Raw genomic sequence first — 19,073 nt, 5'->3', positions numbered from 1 at the left:
TATATATCCAGAAAAAAATTAAAACACTCTTTGAAAAGATATATGCACTCCAATGTTCATAGCAGCACTCTTTACTGTAGTCAATGTAATACAGCATCCCAAATGCCCATGAACATCAAATATTTAAAAAAATGTGATTATATATATATATATATATATATACAATGGAATATTATTTAGATATAAAAAAGAAATTAATTCTCCCATTTGCAGCAACGTGGATATACCTAGAGAATATTATGCTTAGTGAAATAAGTTAGACAATGAGAGACAAATATTATATGATATATGCATGTGGAATTTAAAAATAATACAAATGAGTATATATTCAAAAGAGAAACAGACTCACAGATATAGAATACAAACTACTGTTTACTAAAGAGAAGAGCTGAAGTGGTGGGGGCAAATTAGGTGTATGGAATTAAGAGATACAAACAACTATGTTTAAAATAGATAAGAAATAAGGATTTATTGTGTAGCACAGGGAATTATATTCATTATCTTAATAACTTTTAATGGAGTATAATCTATAAAAATACTCAATCACTATGCTTTACACCTGGAACTAATATAATATTGTAAAGCAACACTACTTCATCAAAGAAAGAAATGAAACTTTCCCTATTTGAAGATTGTTTACACAAAAATGCTGAAGTATATACAAAATTTCCTAGAACTAATAAATGAGTTCAGCAAGATCTCAGGATACAAGATCAATATACAAAATTATTTGTATTTTTATATCTAGCAATGAACACAAGGAAACTGAAATTTAAAATGTGATATTAACAATTGCTTCCCAAACTAACCAAATAAATATAAGATATGCTGAAAACTACAAAACACTAATAAAAGCTATCAATGGAGTTGTAAATAAATAGACAATACCAAATGTGGTCATGGATTGGAACACTCAACATAGTAAATATGTCAATTCTACACAAATTGATATACAAGTTTCATGCAGTTACTATCAAAATCCCAGCAAGAATTTTCATAAATATAGACAAGATTATTCTAAAATGGGTATGAGGAAAAAATGGAGCTAGAATAGCTAAAATAATTTTGAAAGGAAGAATAGAGTGGGAGAGATCATTTAACCTATTTTTAAGATGTATTGTGTAGCCTCAGTAATGAAGACTAAGCGGTACTTGCAGAGGGATACACGCATAGATCAAGGGAACTTAACAGGGAACCCAGAAATGGCCCCACAAAATCGTGGCCTAATTAAAGATAGCCTTTTCAACAAACGGTGCTGGAGAAATTGGTTATGAATAAACCAAAAGAATTAGATGAACCTCCAAATAAACCTCACACTTTATACAAAAATGAACTTGAAATGTATAATACAAAAGGCAGAAAAAAAACCAATCATAGATATATATGTAAAATAATGAATCTTTTCCAAGACAACACAGGAGATTATATTCAAGATCTATCTAGGTCTTCATGAAAGATTATTAGATATGACATCAGAAGCATGAACCATAGAAAAAATATCAGTAACTTGTCTTTTTATAAAATAAAAACATTTTGTTCTGTAAAGAAGAAAGGACAAGCTACAGACCTGAGAAAATATTGGCAAACCAAGTGGTCTTACAAAAGACATATCTAGAATAAATAAAAACCCTTAAAACTCATCAGCAGAAAATCAAACAATTTAGTAGGAAAATGGGCAAAAGACATGAAGAGACATGAGCAGACCTTCTTCTTTTTTTTTTTTTTTTCTGCGGTACACGGGCCTCCCACTGCCGTGGCCTCTCCCGTTGCGGAGCACAGGCTCCGGACGCGCAGGCCCAGTGGCCATGGCTCACGGGCCCAGCTGCTCCGCGGCATGTGGGATCTTCCTGGACCGGGGCATGAACCCACGTCCCCTGCATCGGCAGGCGGACTCTCAACCACTGCGCCACCAGGGAAGCCCATGAGCAGACCTTTTGAAGAGGAAATGTGGATGACAAATAAGTACATGAAACAATGTTCAACATCACTAGCCATTAGGGAAATGCAAAATAATACCACTATGAACTATCACTACATCCTTATTAAAACAATTAAAATTTAAAAAATGACAATGTCAATTGCTGACAAGTTTTCAGAAAAACTGAATATATTGTACATTCTAGATAAGACTGTAGAAAGGTACATCCATTCTGGAAAATAGTTTGACAGTTTATTAAAAACTTAAACATACAATTAACCATATGATCTGGTAATCAAACTCTTGGGCATATATCCAATAGACATGAAAACGTATCTCCATACAGACAGGTGAACACAATTTTTCATATAGTTTCATTTATAATAGCCCCAAACTAAAAACAACAAAAGTGTCTTACATTAGGTAAACAGTTAAACACACTGAGGTACATCTGTATTATAGAATGCTGCTCATAAAAAGAAGGGATACATTATTTATACACAGAAAAACTTGGATGGATCTCAAGGGCATTATGATGGGTTAAAAAAAAAGCCAATCACAAAAGATCACATACTGAATGATATATTTTATAAAATATGGTATTAGTGAAAAAAATATAGAAATGGAAAAAATGTGTCAGGCATAGTAGAAGAGAAGGGGGGAAAGTTGTCACTATAAAGGGATAGCAAGAGGGGGATGTTTCTGGTGATCGAATAGTTCTGTATCTTGATTGTGGTGGTGGGTACATGAATCCACATGTATGACAAAATAATGCAGATCTATATACATACTTTATACCATTATCAATTTTCTGTATTGATATTATACTACAGTTAGGTAACATGTAACCAATAAAACACACAAAGTAAAGGGTACATATGATTCCTCTGTAACATCTTTTCAACTTCCTATGTATCTAAAGTTACTTCAAAAGAAAAAGTTTAAAAGTAGAGCAAAGTCGGGGGAGTGGGATGAATTGGGAGATTGGGATTGACATATGTACACTACTATATACAAAATGGACAACCTACTGTAATGAGAACCTACAGTATAGCACAGGGAGCTCTACTCAATGCTCTGTGGTGACCTAAATGGGAAGAGAATCTGAAAAAGAGTGGATATATATGTATGTGTAACTGATTCACTTTGCCGTACAGCAGAAACTAACACAACATTGTAAAGCAGCTATACTCCAGTTAAAATTTTTTAAAAATTAAAAAAAAATAGAGAAATGTAATCATTATGTTGGTAGATTAAGTAAATTCTCAGATAGAAAAATTAGACCCATATCTTTGTATTCTTCACAGTACCCAAAACAATGCCTTGTATCTGGTCAGTAAATGTCAGTACTGTGGTCAGTAAACATTTCTTGATTAAATGAAAATAAAAAGTGACAGAAACCCTTAGTAAAAGCTAAAGACTCAGCAGACATTATATTTATTTTGAGATCTCTTTGTATGGTCATGGAAGACCAAATGAAACAAAAGTTAGCATGGAATTTGGAATAGCAGTCAGTTTTTCTCTAATCTTCTGATTTGTTCTTTCACTCAAGGGAAAACAAAAATTAACAAATAAATGCTTTCAAAATGGTGTGAATGTGGTGATGTCAGCAAGATGGTGGACTAAGAAAAGAAGGTCCAGGCCCTTGTTATAGTTAAGTTAACAAAACATAAGTTAACAAAAATATAAGACCCAAACTACATCTGTGATAACTCTAGAAAGCAGTTAAGAACCTGAAGCACACAAGCAAATGCAAAACCAAGAAAAACTGCACCAAAAAGGGTATAAAATTCATGGAATTTTACTAGCCTTTTCCCCTCCCCCTACACAGTTCAGCACTGCACAATTGGGAGTAAGCTTCCTAATTCATGGAGGACTCTTGAGATGTAACGAGTAGAACATGCATCCAAATTTCTGGCTTGTCTGAGGGCTTCCCAAAGGCCTGGTTTCTCTTTTGTCTGAATCAGAGCACCAATGAGAACAGCAGCATAGTTTGAATACTAGGTTAAGGGCTGATGAAAACAAAAGTAAACATGGGGATATATTACAGCAGCAAGGAGTCTGCAGTTTAGTGGGTAGGTGTCAGACAGGTAACAGATTACAGGCAGAGAAATACAATGGAAAATGAAACCAAAACCTCCTGAGAAGAAGCAGGGGTGAGTCTCAGGGAAATTAAGAAAGATAAAAGCAGCTGTATATACTAGAAGAAAAATGCATACACAAGACCGATGGGGACATATCCCTAGAAAAAGTTGGAGAGATCACAGAGCCTCTAGCTGGGCTGATTTCAGAAAGTCTTTACTTGTACAAAACCAATCTGTAAAAGATGGGAGAGGTGGGCCTTTTTAAAAATGCCAAAATCTCAACAAAAATTGCAAGCCAAAGAAAGGGGGAAATGGCCCAATCACAGGAATACAATAAATCTCCAGAAACGGACCCTAAAGAACAGCACATCTCTGATTTACATGAAAAAGAACTTAACCATCTTAAAAATGCTCAATGAGCTAAAAGAGAACACTGATAGAAAACTAAATGAAATCAGGAAAATGATACATGAACAAAATGAGAATATCAACAAAGAGATAGAAATTATAAAATAGAACCAAACAGAATTCTGGAGCTAAAAAAACACAATAACTAAACTAAAATTTTATTTGGGATTCAAAAGATGCCTTGCTTAGTCACAAAAATGAATCAGCAAACTTGAAGAAATGTTCTTTAAAATTAAGTCAGAGGAGCAAAATGAAAAAAAAAAAAATGAGGGCTTCCCTGGTGGTGCAGTGGTTGAGAGTTTGCCTGCTGATGCAGGGGACACGGGTTCATGCCCCGGTCTGGGAAGATCTCACGTGCCACAGAGCCGCTAGGCCCATGAGCCATGGCCGCTGAGCCTGCGCGTCTGGAGCCTGTGCTCCACAACAGGAGAGGCCACAACAGTGAGAGGCCCGTGTACCGCAAAAAATAATAATAATGAAACTAAAAAAAATAATAAAAATATTATTTTACAATGGTGGGAGTGCTCCATAGAGAGATATAACATATGTTATAACTGGATTAACTGCATCATTACACATTCAAACTTTATTAGGCAGTTTCATTTGTGGAAGACGTGTATTAAAAAGGTGAGTTAATTTCATTACTCCCCCTTTCTTTTCACTCATCAGTTCACATAATAAGCTAAAATGTGATCAACTAACATGTTTATGGAGTAATGAACACTGTTCAATTTTTTTAAAGTAAAACTTCCCTGGCCTAATCTTTATTTTGGTTTTCATGTCAACAAACAGGTACTTCAATAGCACTGAAAATAGTGAGACTTGAGGCTTCTTTACTTAATCAAAGCACATAATAAAGAAGAGTTATTTTGCTTTTAACTATGTGTGAACATCCTCAGATGAAGGTGAGTTGGTAATGAGTCTTTATAGTTTGGCGATTTTTTTTGATGTTAGCTTGTAAGGCTGAAAAAAGCCCATGGCCTAAATTAGAAGACAACCAATTAATATAGACAAGAGCAGCAAAAATTATAAACATCAAAATCACATACAGTGTATAAGAGGGCACTCAAACTCTAAAGGGACTATTTATTTCCAATTACTCAAGATAATATACATGTACATTCACACACACACACACACACACACACACACACACACACACAATGCAATACATATATCTCAAGCCTTATTTACCACTAGTTATTTTCAAAAAGCCAGATTCACCTTGTCAGTTAATAAAAAAAAATAACTGAATCTGATAATTGATTTAACTCCTTGTCTCCTCCTCAAGTGTATGAAACAAAGAAAACATATTAGCTTCAGTTAGGAAAAATTAAAGTGAAATATGAAAACTGATACAGTAAGATGATGGGGAATTACTGTTCTGCTCTAATTAGTTTTCTGTGTGAGTTTTAACAAGTTTACAAATAAAACAACAAAATTGTAGTCCTGTAAACAGTTTTTTTAAGGTAAAAAATTATATTATCACAGAAGCATTAAAATTGTTAAAATTTTCCTTAATTTCCTTAATCTTCCTTAATTTTCAGAATACCATACCTTTCTCTTAATGTATTCTTCTTGTATATTAAATAAAAATTAGCAAACAGAAACTAGCAGAACCACAGACCTAAACATATACTGGTATCCAAAGATATGTAAAATAATGAAGATCAAATGTAAAAGTAAAATTGATGAAGCTATTCTCAATGACAAAGTTCAGAGAGGACTCATTAGAACTTTATGAGCAACAAGCACCATTCTGGGAGACTGAGAGGAAAATGGCAGTATAAACTGTTATTCACCTAACAGATAACTGTTTAAAATAATATGAGTAAATTCACATTTGGTGATTACAGCTCTGGATAGGTGAAATGGATGACAGCAATGTTATATGGAGTAGAAAGGGGAAATTGGGAACACTCTGTTATAAGGGATTTGAACTACATGTGACAGAATATACTGTTATTTGCAATAGCTTATGTTGGTTTTAAATTTATATTGTTAACTCTAGAGAAACTCCTAAAATGTAAAACAAAAATAAAAAATAAAACTAAAACCTCCCAAGAAGTATTAATGACATGCATGCTAACAGAAGAGATAATGTGGTATCACATAAGTGGCTCAATTAAAACCAGAGAATATATAAAAAAGAGTGGAAGATTAAAAAAGAAACAAAGAACAAGGACAGTAAAGGGAAAACAGCAACAAGAAGATATTAATCCAATTACAATAATCACTTTAAATGTCAATAGTCTAAATACACCAATTAAAAAACAGAGACTGGAGACCTTCAAGATGGTGGAGGAGTAAGATGTGGAGTTAACCTTCCTCCCAACAAATACATCAGAAATATATCTACATGTGGAACAACTCATACAGGAGCTACTGAATGCTGGAAGAAGACCTCAAACTTCCCAAAAGGCAAGAAACACCCCACATACATGAGTAGGGGAAAAGAAAAAAGAAAAGACAGAGACAAAAGAATAGGGATGGGACCTGCACCTCTGGGAGGGAGCTGTGAAGGAGGAAAAGTTTCCAAACACTAGGAAGTCCCTTTGGTGGTGGAGATGGGGGTTGGTGGGGGGGAAGCTTCAGAGCCACATAGGAGAGTGCAGCAATTGCGGTGCAGAGGGCAAAGTGGAGAGATTCCTGCACAGAAGATCAGTGCTGACCAGCACTCACAAGCCCGAGAGGCTTGTCTGCTCACACCCTGGGATGGGTGGGGGATGGGAGCTGAGACTCAGGCTTTAGAGGGCAGATCCCAGGGAGAGGACTGGGGTCGGCTGGGTGAACACAGCCTGAAGGGGGCTACTGCGCCACAGCGAGCAGTGAGGGAGTCCGGGAAAAAGTCTGGACCTGCCTAAGAGGTAAGAGACCATTGTTTTGAGGTGCGCAAGGAGAACGGACTCAGAGCACAGCGTAAATGAGCTTCAGAGACGGGCACGAGCTCGACTATCAGCGTGGACACTAGAGACGTGCATGAAATGCTAAGCCTGCTGCTGCAGCCACCAAGAAGCCTGTGTGCAAGCACAGGTCACTATCCAAACCTCCCCTCCCAGGAGCCTCTGCAGCCTGCCAGCCAGGGCCCCATGATCCAGTGACAACTTCCCCGGGAAAACACACAGCACACCTCAGGCTGTTGCAATGTCAGACAGGCCTCTGCCACTGCAGGCTGTTGCAATGTCAGACAGGCCTCTGCCACTGCAGGCTCACCTCACATTCCATACCCCACCCTCCCCCGGCCTGAGTGAGCCAGAGCCCACTAATCAGCTGCTACTTTAACCAGCTCCTGTCTGGGCAGGGAACAGACACCCTCAGGCGACCTACACACAGAGGCAGGGCCAAATCCAAAGCTGAACTCCAGGAGCTGTGCAAACAAATAAGAGAGAGGGAAATTTCTCCCAGCAACCTCAGGAGCAGTGGATTAAATTGGCACAATCAACTTCATGTACCCTGCATCTGTGGAATACCTGAATAGACAATGAATCATCCAAAAATTGAGGCAGTGGACTTTGGGAGCAACTATAGACTTGGAGTTTGCTTTCTGCATCTAATTTGTTTCTGGTTTTAAGTTTATCTTAGTTTAGTATTTAAGAGTTTATTATCATTGGTAGGTTTATTTATTTGGTTGCTCTCTTCCTTTTTCTTTTAAATATGGACATATATATATTTTTCCTTTCTTTTTGTGAGTGTGTATGTGTATGCTTCTTTGTGTGATTGTGTCTGTATAGATATGCTTTTACCATTTGTCCTAGGGTTTTGTCTGTCTAATTTATTTATTTATTTATATAGTTTTTAGCACTTGTTATCATTGGTGGGTTTTTTTTTTTTGGTTTGGTTTCTCTCTTCTTTTTTTATTACTCTTAAATTTTTTATTTTTAATAATTATTTTTTACTTTAATTATTTTATTTTATTTTACTTTCTTTCTTTTTTTCTCCCTTTTCTTCTGAGCTGTGTGGTTGACAGGGTCTTGGTGCTCCAGCCAGGTATCAGGCCTGAGCCACTGTGGTGGGAGAGCCCAGTTCAGGACATTGGTCCACCAGAGACTTCCTGGCTCCACATAATATCAAAGGGTGAAAGCTCTCCCAGAGATCTCCATCTCAAGGCTAAGACCCAGCTCCACTGAACGACCAGTAAGCTACAGAGCTTGACACCCTACGCATAACAATTAGGACGAAAGGAAGAGAAACCCACCCATTAGAAGAGACATTGCCTAAAATCCCACCCCAAAAAACACCACTGGATGTGGTCCTGCCCACAAGAAAGACAAGATCCAGCCTCATCCACCAGAACACAGGCAGTATCTACTTCATCAGGAAGCCCATGTGCCCCACTGAACCAAACTTACCCAACGGGGCAGACACGGAAAGACAATGGGAACTACAAACCTGCAGCCTGCGAAAAGGCCAATGAAAACAAGATGGTCCAAAACCTATGGGATGCAGCTAAAGCAATTCTAAGAGGGAAGCATATAGCAATACAATCCTACCTCAAGAAACAAGAAACATCTCAAATAAACAATGTAAACTTACACGTAAAGCTATTAGAGAAAGAACAAAAAACCCCAAAGTTAGCAAGAGGAAAGAAATCATAAAGATCAGATATGAAATAAATGAAAAATAAATGAAGGAAAAAATAGCAAACATCAATAAACTAACAGCTGGTTATTTGAGAAGATAAACAAAATTGATAAACCATTATCCAGACTCATCTAGAAAAAAAGGGAGAAGACTCAAATCAATAGAATTAGAAATGAAAAAGAGGAAGTAACAACTGACACTGCACAAAAACAAAGGATCATGAGAGATTACTACAAGGAACTATATGACAATAAAATGGAAAACCTGGAAGAAATGGACAAATTCTTAGAAAAGCACAACCTTCTGAGACTGAACCAGGAAAAAATAGAAAACATAAACAGACCCAGCAGAAGCACTGAAATTGAGACTGTGATTAAATTTTTCCAACAAATAAAAGCCCAGGACCAAATGGCTTTGTAGGCAAACTCTAATAAACATTTGGAGAAGAACTAATGCCTATCTTTCTCAAACTCTTCCAAAATATAGCAGAAGGAGGTACACTCCCAAACTCATTCTACGAGGTCACCATCACCCTGATAACAAAACCAAACAAAGATGTTACAAAGAAAGAAAACTACAGACCAATATCACTGAGGAACATAGATGCAAAAATCCTCAACCAAATACTAGCAAGCAGAATCCAACAGCACATTAACAGGATAATACACCATGATCAAGTGGGGTTTATCCCAGGAATGCCAGGATTCTTCAATATATGCAAATCAATCAATGTGATAAACCATATTAACAAATTGAAGGAGAAAACCCATATGTTCATCTCAATAGATGCAGAAAAAGCTTTTAATAAAATTCAACACCAATTTATGATCAAAATTCTCCAGAAAGTAGGCATAGAGAGAACTTACCTCAACATAATAAAGGCCATATATGACAAACCTACAGCCAACATCATTCTCAATGGTGAAAAACTGAAACCATTTCCTCTAAGATCAGGAAGAAGACAACGTTGTCCACTCTCACCACTGTTATTAAACATAGTTTTGGAAGTTTTATCCACAGCATTCAGAGAAGAAAAAAATAAAAAAGAATCAAAATTGGAAAAGAAGAAGTAAAGCTTTCACTGTTTGCAGATGACATGATATTCTACATAGAGAATCCTAAAGATGCTTCCAGAACACTACTAGATCTAATCAAAGAATTTGGTAAAGTTGCAGGATACAAAATTAATGCGCAGAAATCTCTTGCATTCCTATACAATAACAACAAAATATCAGAAAGAGAAATTAAGGAAACACTTCAATTTACCATTGCAACAAAAAGAATAAACTACCTAGAAACAAACCTACGGAAGGAGACAAAACACCTGTATGCAGAAAACTATAAGACAATGATGAATGAAATTAAAGATGAGGGGGGACCTTGAAGATGGCAGAAGAGTAAGACGCGGAGATCACCTTCCTCCCCACAGATACACCAGAAATACATCTACGCATGGAACAACTCCTACAGAACACCTACTGAAGGCTGGCAGAAGGCCTCAGTCCTCCCAAAAGGCAAGAAACTCCCCCACGTACTTGGGTAGGGCAAAAGAAAAAAAGAAAAAACAGAGACAAAAGAATAGCAACGGCACCTGCACCTGTGGGAGGGAGCTGTGAAGGAGGAAAAGTTTCCACACACTAGGAAGCCCCTTCACGGGCGGAGACTGCAGGAGGCGGCGAGGGGAGCTTCGGAGCTGCGGAGGAGTGCACAGCAACAGGGGTGCGGAGGGTAAAGTGGGGAGATTCCCGCACAGAAGATCGGTGCCAACTGGCACACACCAGCCTGAGAGGCTTGTCTGCTCACCCGCCGGGGCGGGCGGGGCTGCGAGCTGAGGCTCGGGTTTCGGTTTCCGTCGGAGCGCAGGGAGAGGACTGGGGTTGGCAACTTGAACATAGCCTGAAGGGGTTAGTGAACAACGGCTAGCCGGGAGGGAGTCCGGGGAAATGTCTGCACCTGCCGAAGAGGCAAGAGACTTTTTCTTCCCTCTTTGTTTCCCGGTGCGCGAGGAGAGGGGTTTAAGAGCACTGCTAAAGGAACCCCAGAGACGGGCGTGAGCCAGGGCTAAAAGCGCGGACCCCAGAGACGGGCACAAGCCGCGGCTAAAAGTGCGGACCCCAGGGACGGGCGGGAGACGCTAAGGCTGCTGCTGCCGCCACCAAGGGGCCTGTGTGCGAGCACAGGTCACTATCCACACCCCTCTTCCGCGGAGCCTGTGCAGCCCGCCACTGCCAGGTTCCCGGGATCCAGGGACAACTTCCCCGGGAGAACACATGAACGCATGGCATGCTCTCAGGCTGCTGCAACGTCACAGCGGCCTCTACCACCGCAGGCCTGCCCCACACGCAGTGCCCCTCCCTCCCCCCACGGCCTGAGTGCGCCAGAGCCCCCGAATCAGCGGTTCCTTTAACCACGTCCTGAGCAAAAAACAGATGCCCTCCAGCGACCTACATGCAGAGGCAGGTCCAAATCCAAAGCTGAGCCCCTGTGAGCTGTGAGAACAAAGAAGAAAAAGGGAAATCTCTCCCAGCAGCCTCAGAAACAGCGGATTAAAGCGCCACAATCAACTTGATGTACGCTGCATCTGTGGAATACGTGGATAGACAACGAGTCATCCCAAATGGAGGAGGTGGGCTTCAAGAGCAAGATCTATGATTTTTTCCCCTTTTCCTCTTTTTGTGAATGTGTATGTGTATGCTTCTGTGTGAGATCTTGTCTGTATAGCTTTGTTTCCACCATTTGTCCTAGGGTTCTACCCGTCCATTTTTTAAAAAAATTTTTTCTTAATAATTAATTTTAATTTTAATAACTTTATTACACTTTACCTTCGTTCTTTCTTTCTTTCCTTCCTTCCTTCCCTCCTTTAGGCAATGAAGCATCCCAAATTGAGGAGGTGGTCTCTGAGAGCAACATTTATGATTTTTTCCCCTTTATCTCTTTTTGTGAGGGTGTATGTGTATGCGTCTGTGTAAGATTTTGTCTGTATAGCTTTGCTTCCAACATTTGTCCTAAGGTTCTATCCGTCCCTTTTTTCTTTTTCTAAATAAGTATTTTTTTAAATAAGTATTTTTTAATTCAATAACTTTATTATACTTTATTTTATTTTACTGTATCTTCTTTCTTTCTTTTTTCCTTCTTTCCCTCCTTCCTTCCTTCCTCCCTCCCTGTCTCCCTCCTTTCTTTCTTTCTTGCCTTCTTTCCTTCTTTGCTTCTTTCTTTCTTTCTTTATTCCTTCCTTCCTTCCTTCCCTCCTTTCTTTCTTTCTTTCTTCATACTTCTACTAATTCTCTCTATTTTTTCTCCCTTTTATTCTGAGCCGTGTGGATGAAAGGCCTTGGTGCTCCAGCCAAGAGTCAGGGCTCTGCCTCTGAGGTAGGAGAGCCAACTTCAGGAAACTGGTGAACAAGAGACCTCCCAGCTCCACATAATATCAAACAGCGAAAATCTCCCAGAGACCTCCATCTTAACACAAGCACCCAGCTTCACTCAACGACCAGCAAGCTACAGTGCTGGACAACCTATGCCAAACAACTAGCAAAACAGGAACACAAACCCACCCATTAGCAGAAAGGCTGCCTAAAATCATAATAAGGCCACAGACACCCCAAAACACGCCATCAGATGTGAACCTGCCCACTAGAGAGACAAGATCCAGCCTCATCCACCACAACACAGGCACTAGTCCCCTCCACCAGGAAGCCTACACAACCCACTGAACTAACCTTAGCCACTGGAGACAGACATCAAAAACAGCGGGAACTACCAACCTGCAGCCTGCAAAAAGGAGACCTCAAACACAGTAAGATAAGCAAAATGAGAAGACAGAAAAACACACAGCAGATAAAGGAGCAAGATAAAAATGCACCAGACCTAACAAATGAAGAGGAAATAGGCAGTCTACCTGAAAAAGAATTCAGAATAAAGATAGTACGGATGATCCAAAATCTTGGAAATAGAATAGACAACATGCAAGGAACAGTTAACAAGGACCTAGAATAAATAAAGATGAAACAAGCAACGATGAACAACACAATAAATGAAATTAAAAGTACTCTAGATGGGATCAATAGCTGAATAACTGAGGCAGAAGAAAGGATAAGTGACCTGGAAGATAAAAAAGTGGAAATAACTAGTGCAGAGCAGAATAAGGAAAAAAGAATGAAAAGAACTGATGACAGTCTCAGACACCTCTGGGACAACATTAAACGCACAAACATTCGAATTATAGGTGTTCCAGAAGAAGAAGAGAAAAAGAAAGGGACTGAGAAAATATTTGAAGAGATTATAGTTGAAAACCTCCCTAATATGGGAAAGGAAATAGTTAATCAAGTCCAGGAAGCACAGAGAGTCCCATACAGAATAAGTCGAAGGAGAAATATGCCAAGACACATATTAATCAAACTGTCAAAAATTAAATACAAAGAAAGCATATTAAAAGCAGCAAGGGAAAAACAACAAATAACACATAAGTGAATCCCCATAAGGTTAACAGCTGATCTTTCAGCAGAAACCCTACAATCCAGAAGGGAGTGGCAGGACATACTTAAAGTGATGAAGGAGAAAAACCTGCAACCAAGACTACTCCACCCAGCAATGATCTCATTCAGATTTGATGGAGAAATTAAAACCTTTACAGACAAGCAAAAGCTGAGAGAGTTCAGCACCACCAAACCAGCTTTACAACAAATGCTAAAGGAACTTCTCTAGGCAAGAAACACAAGAGAAGGAACAGACCTATAATAACGAACCCAAAACAATTTAGAAAATGGGAATAGGAACATACATATCAAAAATTACCTTAAATGTAAATGGACTAAATGCTCCCACCAAAAGACACAGATTGGCTGAATGGATACAAAAACAAGACCCTTACATATGCTGTCTACAAGAGACCCACTTCAGACCTAGAGATACATACAGACTGAAAGTAAGGGGATGGAAAAAGGTATTCCATGCAAATGGAAACTAAAAGAAAGCTGCAGTAGCAATTCTCATATCACACAAAAGAGACTTTAAAATAAGGACTATTAGAAGAGACAAAGAAGGACACTACATAATGATCAAGGGATCGATCCAAGAAGAAGATATTACAATTGTAAATATTTATGCATCCAACATAGGAGCACCTCAATACATAAGGCAAATACTAACAGCCATAAAAGGGGAAATCGACAGTAACACATACATAGTAGGGGACTTTAACACCCCACTTTCACCAATGGACAGATCATCCAAAATGAAAATCAATAAGGAAACGCAAGCTTTAAATGATACATTAAACAAGATGGACTTAATTGATATTTATAGGGCATTCCATCCAAAAACAACAGAATACACATTTTTCTCAAGTGCTCATGGAACATTCTCCAGGATAGATCATATATTGGGTCACAAATCAAGACTTGGTAAATTTAAGAAAATTGAAATTTTATCAAGTATCTTTTTGACCACAACACCATGACGCTAGATATCAATTACAGGAAAAGATCTGTAAAAAATACAAACACATGGAGGCTAAACAATACACTACTTAATAATGAAGTGATCACTGAAGATATCAAAGAGGAAATCAAAAAATACCTAGAAACAAATGACAATGGAGACACAATGACCCAAAACCTATGGGATGCAGCAAAAGCAGCTCTAAGGGGGAAGTTTATAGCAATACAAGCCCACCTGAAGAAGCAGGAAACATCTCGAAAAAACAACCTAACCTTGCACCTCAAGCAATTAGAGAAAGAAGAACAAAAAACCCCCAAAGCTAGCAGAAGGAAAGAAATCATAAAAATCAGATCAGAAATAAATGAAAAAGAAATGAAGGAAACAATAGCAAAGATGAATAAAACTAAAAGCTGGTTCTTTGAGAAGATAAACAAAATAGATAAACCACTAGCCAGACTCATCAAGAAAAAAAGGGAGAAGAATCAAATCAATAGAATTAGAAACGAAAAAGGAGAAGTAACAACAGACACTGCAGAAATAAAAAAGATCATGAAAGATTACTACAAGCAACTCTATGCCAATAAAATGGACAACCTGGAAGAAATGGACAAATGCTTAGAAATGCACAACCTGCCAAGACTGAATCAGGAAGAAATAGAAAATATGAGCAGACCAATCACAAGCACTGAAATAGAAACTGTGATTAAAAATCGTCCAACAAACAAAGCCCAGGACCAGATGGCTTCATAGGCGAATTCTATCAAACATTTAGAGAAGAGGTAACACCTGCCCTTCTAAAACTCTTCCAAAATATAGCAGAGGGAGGAACACTCCCAAATTCCTTCTACGAGGCCACCATCACCTTGATACCAAGACCAGACAAGGATATCACAAAGAAAGAAAACTACATGGCAATATCACTGATGAACATAAATGCAAAAATCCTCAACAAAATACTAGCAAACAGAATCCAACAGCACATTAAAAGGATCATACACCATGATCAAGTGGGATTTATTCTAGGAATGCAAGGATTCTTCAATATACGCAAATCTATCAATGTGATAAACCATATTAAGAAATTGAAGGAAAAAAAACCATATGATCATCTCAATAGATGCAGAGAAAGCTTTTGACGATATTCAACATCTATTTATGATAAAAACCCTGCAGAAAGTAGGCATAGAGGGAACTTTCCTCAACATCATAAAGGCCATATATGACAAGCCCACAGAAAACATCATCCTCAATGGTGAAACACTGAAAGCATTTCCACTAAGGTCAGGAACAAGACAAGTTTGCCCACTCTCACCACTGTTATTCAACATAGTTTTGGGAGTTTTAGCCACAGCAATCAGAGAAGAAAAGGAAATAAAAGGAATCTAAATTGGAAAAGAAGAAGTAAAGCTGTCACTGTTTGCAGATGACATGACACTATACACAGAGAATCCTAAAGATGCTACCAGAAAACTACTAGAGCTAAACAATGAATTTGGTAAAGTAGCAGGATACAAAATTAATGCACAGAAATCTCTGGCATTCCTATACACTATTGATGAAAAATCTGAAATGGAAATCAAGAAAACACTCCCATTTACCATTGCAACAAAAAGAATAAAATATTTAGGAATAAACCTACCTAAGGAGACAAAAGACCTGCATGCAGAAAATTATAAGACACTGTTGAAAGAAATTAAAGATGATACAAACAGATGGAGAGATATACCATGTTCTTGGATTGGAAGAGTCAACATTGTGAAAATGACTCTACTATCCAAAGTAATCTATAGATTCAATGCAATCCCTATCAAACTACCACTGGCATTTTTCACAGAGCTAGAACAGAAAAATTCGCAATTTGTATGGAAACACAAAAGAGCCCGAATAGCCAAAGCAGTCTTGAGAACGAAAAAAGGAGCTGGAGGGATGAGGCTCCCTGACTTCAGACTATACCACAAAGCTACAGTAATCAAGACAGTATGGTACTGGCACAAAAACAGAAAGATAGATCAATGGAACAGGATAGAAAGCCCAGAGATAAACCCACGGACATATGGTCACCTTATCTTTGATAAAGGTGGCAGGAATGTACAGTGGAGAAAGGACAGCCTCTTCAATAAGTTGTGCTGGGAAAACTGGACAGGTACATGTAAAAGTATGAGATTAGATCACTCCCTAACACCATACACAAAAATAAGCTCAAAACGGATTAAAGACCTAAATGTAAGGCCAGAAACTTTCAAACTCTTAGAGGAAATCATAGGCAGAACGCTCTATGACATAAATCACAGCAAGATCCTTTCTGACCCACCTCCTAGAGTAATGGAAGTAAAAACAAAAATAAACAAATGGGACCTAATGAAACTTCAAAGCTTTTGCACAGCAAAGGAAACCATAAACAAGACCAAAAGACAACCCTCAGAATGGGAGAAAATATTTGCAAATGAAGCAACTGAGAAAGGATTAATCTCCAGAATTTACAAGCAGCTCATGCAGCTCAATATCAAAAAAACAAAAAACCCAATCCAAAAATGGGCGGAAGACCTAACTAGACATTTCTCCAAAGAAGATATACAGACTGCCAACAAACACATGAAAGAATGCTCAACATCATTAATCATTAGAGAAATGCAAATCAAAACTACAATGAGATATCATCTCACACCAGTCAGAATGGTCATCATCAAAAAATCTAGAAACAATAAATGCTGGATAGGGTGTGGAGAAAAGGGAACCCTCTTGCACTGTTGGTGGGAATGTAAATTGATACAGCCACTATGGAGAACAGTATGGAGGTTCCTTAAAAACCTTAAAAATACTACCATATGACCCAGCAATCTCACTGATGGGCATATACCCTGTGAAAACCATCATTCAAAAAGAGTCATGTACCACAATGTTCATTCCAGCTCTATTTACAATAGCAAGGACATGGAAGAACCAAAGTGTTCATCAACAGATGAGTGGACAAGGAAGATATGGCACATATATACAATGGAATATTACTCAGCCATAAATAGAAATGAAACTGAGTTATTTGTAGTGAGGTGTATGGACCTAGAGTGTGTCATACAGAGTGAAGTAAGTCAGAAAGAGAAAAACAAATACTCTATGCTAACACATATATATGGAATCTAACAAAAAAAAATAAGCTTCTGAAAAATCTAGGCATGGGCAAGTAATAAAGACGCATATGTAGAGAATGGATTTGAGAACACGGGGAGGGGGAATGGTAAGCTGAGACGAAGTGAAAGAGTGGCATGGACTTATATATATTACCATATGTAAAATAGATAGATAGTGGGAAGCAGCCACATAGCACAGGGAGATCAGCTTGGTGCTTTGTGACCACCTGGAGGGGTGGGATAAGGAGGGTGGGAGGGAGGGAGATGCAAGTTGGAAGATATATGGGTATATATGTGTATGTATAACTGATTCACTTTGTTATAAAGCAGTAGCTAACACACTATTGTAAAGCAATTTTACCCCAATAAAGATGTTAAAAAATAAAAATAAAAAATAATTTTAAATATCAATATTTTGACCTAAAAGAAAATAAAAATATAGCTTATCAGAATTTGTAGGATATGTAAATGTAGTAATTAAAGGGAAATTTACAGCACTGAATACACATGTATTAGAAAACAAGAAAGATCTAAAATGAATAACCTGACTTTCCACTTTATAATGGAAAGAGAGGGAGGAGATCAAGATGATGGAATATGCACACACAGAACTCATCTCCCCCCATGAACACATCAATAATACATCTACATGTGGAACAATTCTCACTGAAAACTAACTAGAGACTGACAGAAAGGCTCCTATAAAACCAAGGCTGTAAGAAACATCCAAACAGAATCAGGTAGGAAGGGAAGAGAAGCAATCAGGTCAGGACCTGTGCCCCTGGGAAGGGACTCAAAGGAAATGGGAGATTACACAGATGGAAACCCTCTTGGGGAGTTAGTGGTTTGAACCAAATATAGGGTACCCCTGCCCTGGGGTCTGACACTGGGAAGACAAATCCCCTTGGCTGGTTGGAGGGCCGGTTGGACTCATAAGAAAGCTGTGGAAGCCTAGACTCTACTTGTGAGAAGCACATACATGCCTACAAATGAATGCTAACAAAACGGAAATAGACTCACGTATAGAAAATAGACCAGTCATTACCAGTGGGAGATGGAAAGTTGGAGGGACAAGGCAGGTATATGGTTTTAATAGATACAAACTACTATGTATAAAATAAATAATCAAGAAGTACATATTATACAGCATAGGGAGATATAGGTATTATTTTGTTATAATTTTCAACGGAGTACAATTTATAAAAATATTGAATCACTATGTTGTACATCTGAAACTAATATAATATTGCAAATCAAATATAGTTCAATAAAATAAATCAAACTATTAAAATACAATTTCATATAGGAATCAATAATTTTTACAAATATTCTTTAATTCAAACACTATACGATTTTCATTATTTTGTTATATCATTCTACCTAAATTAAAAACCACTTTTCATTGTATCAAATTGTATCAAATAAAGATATATTTTAAATTTTAAAATAAAAAAGAAGAGGAAGTTAAATATAAAGTTAGCAGGAGAGGAATAAATATTAGAGCAGAAATCAGTGAAA

The 19,073-nt window shown here is 37.9% G+C and overlaps 1 long non-coding RNA gene across 1 annotated transcript; it reads right to left on the bottom strand.

Moving 5' to 3' along the window:
• Positions 1-1,773: 1,773 nt before the first annotated feature.
• Positions 1,774-10,800, bottom strand: LOC125963019 (uncharacterized). Its single transcript, XR_007474779.1, has 2 exons — positions 10,583-10,800; positions 1,774-1,931 (listed from the first exon to the last, which is right to left on the bottom strand). It is a non-coding gene; the product is annotated as an uncharacterized LOC125963019 (long non-coding RNA).
• Between the last annotated feature and the right edge of the window lie 8,273 nt (positions 10,801-19,073).

Source organism: Orcinus orca, chromosome X (assembly GCF_937001465.1).
Source record: "Orcinus orca chromosome X, mOrcOrc1.1, whole genome shotgun sequence".
Taxonomy (NCBI): Eukaryota; Metazoa; Chordata; class Mammalia; order Artiodactyla; family Delphinidae; genus Orcinus; species Orcinus orca.
The sequence above is the reverse complement of the archived record's forward strand: the minus strand, read 5'-3'. Positions and strand labels throughout refer to the sequence as shown.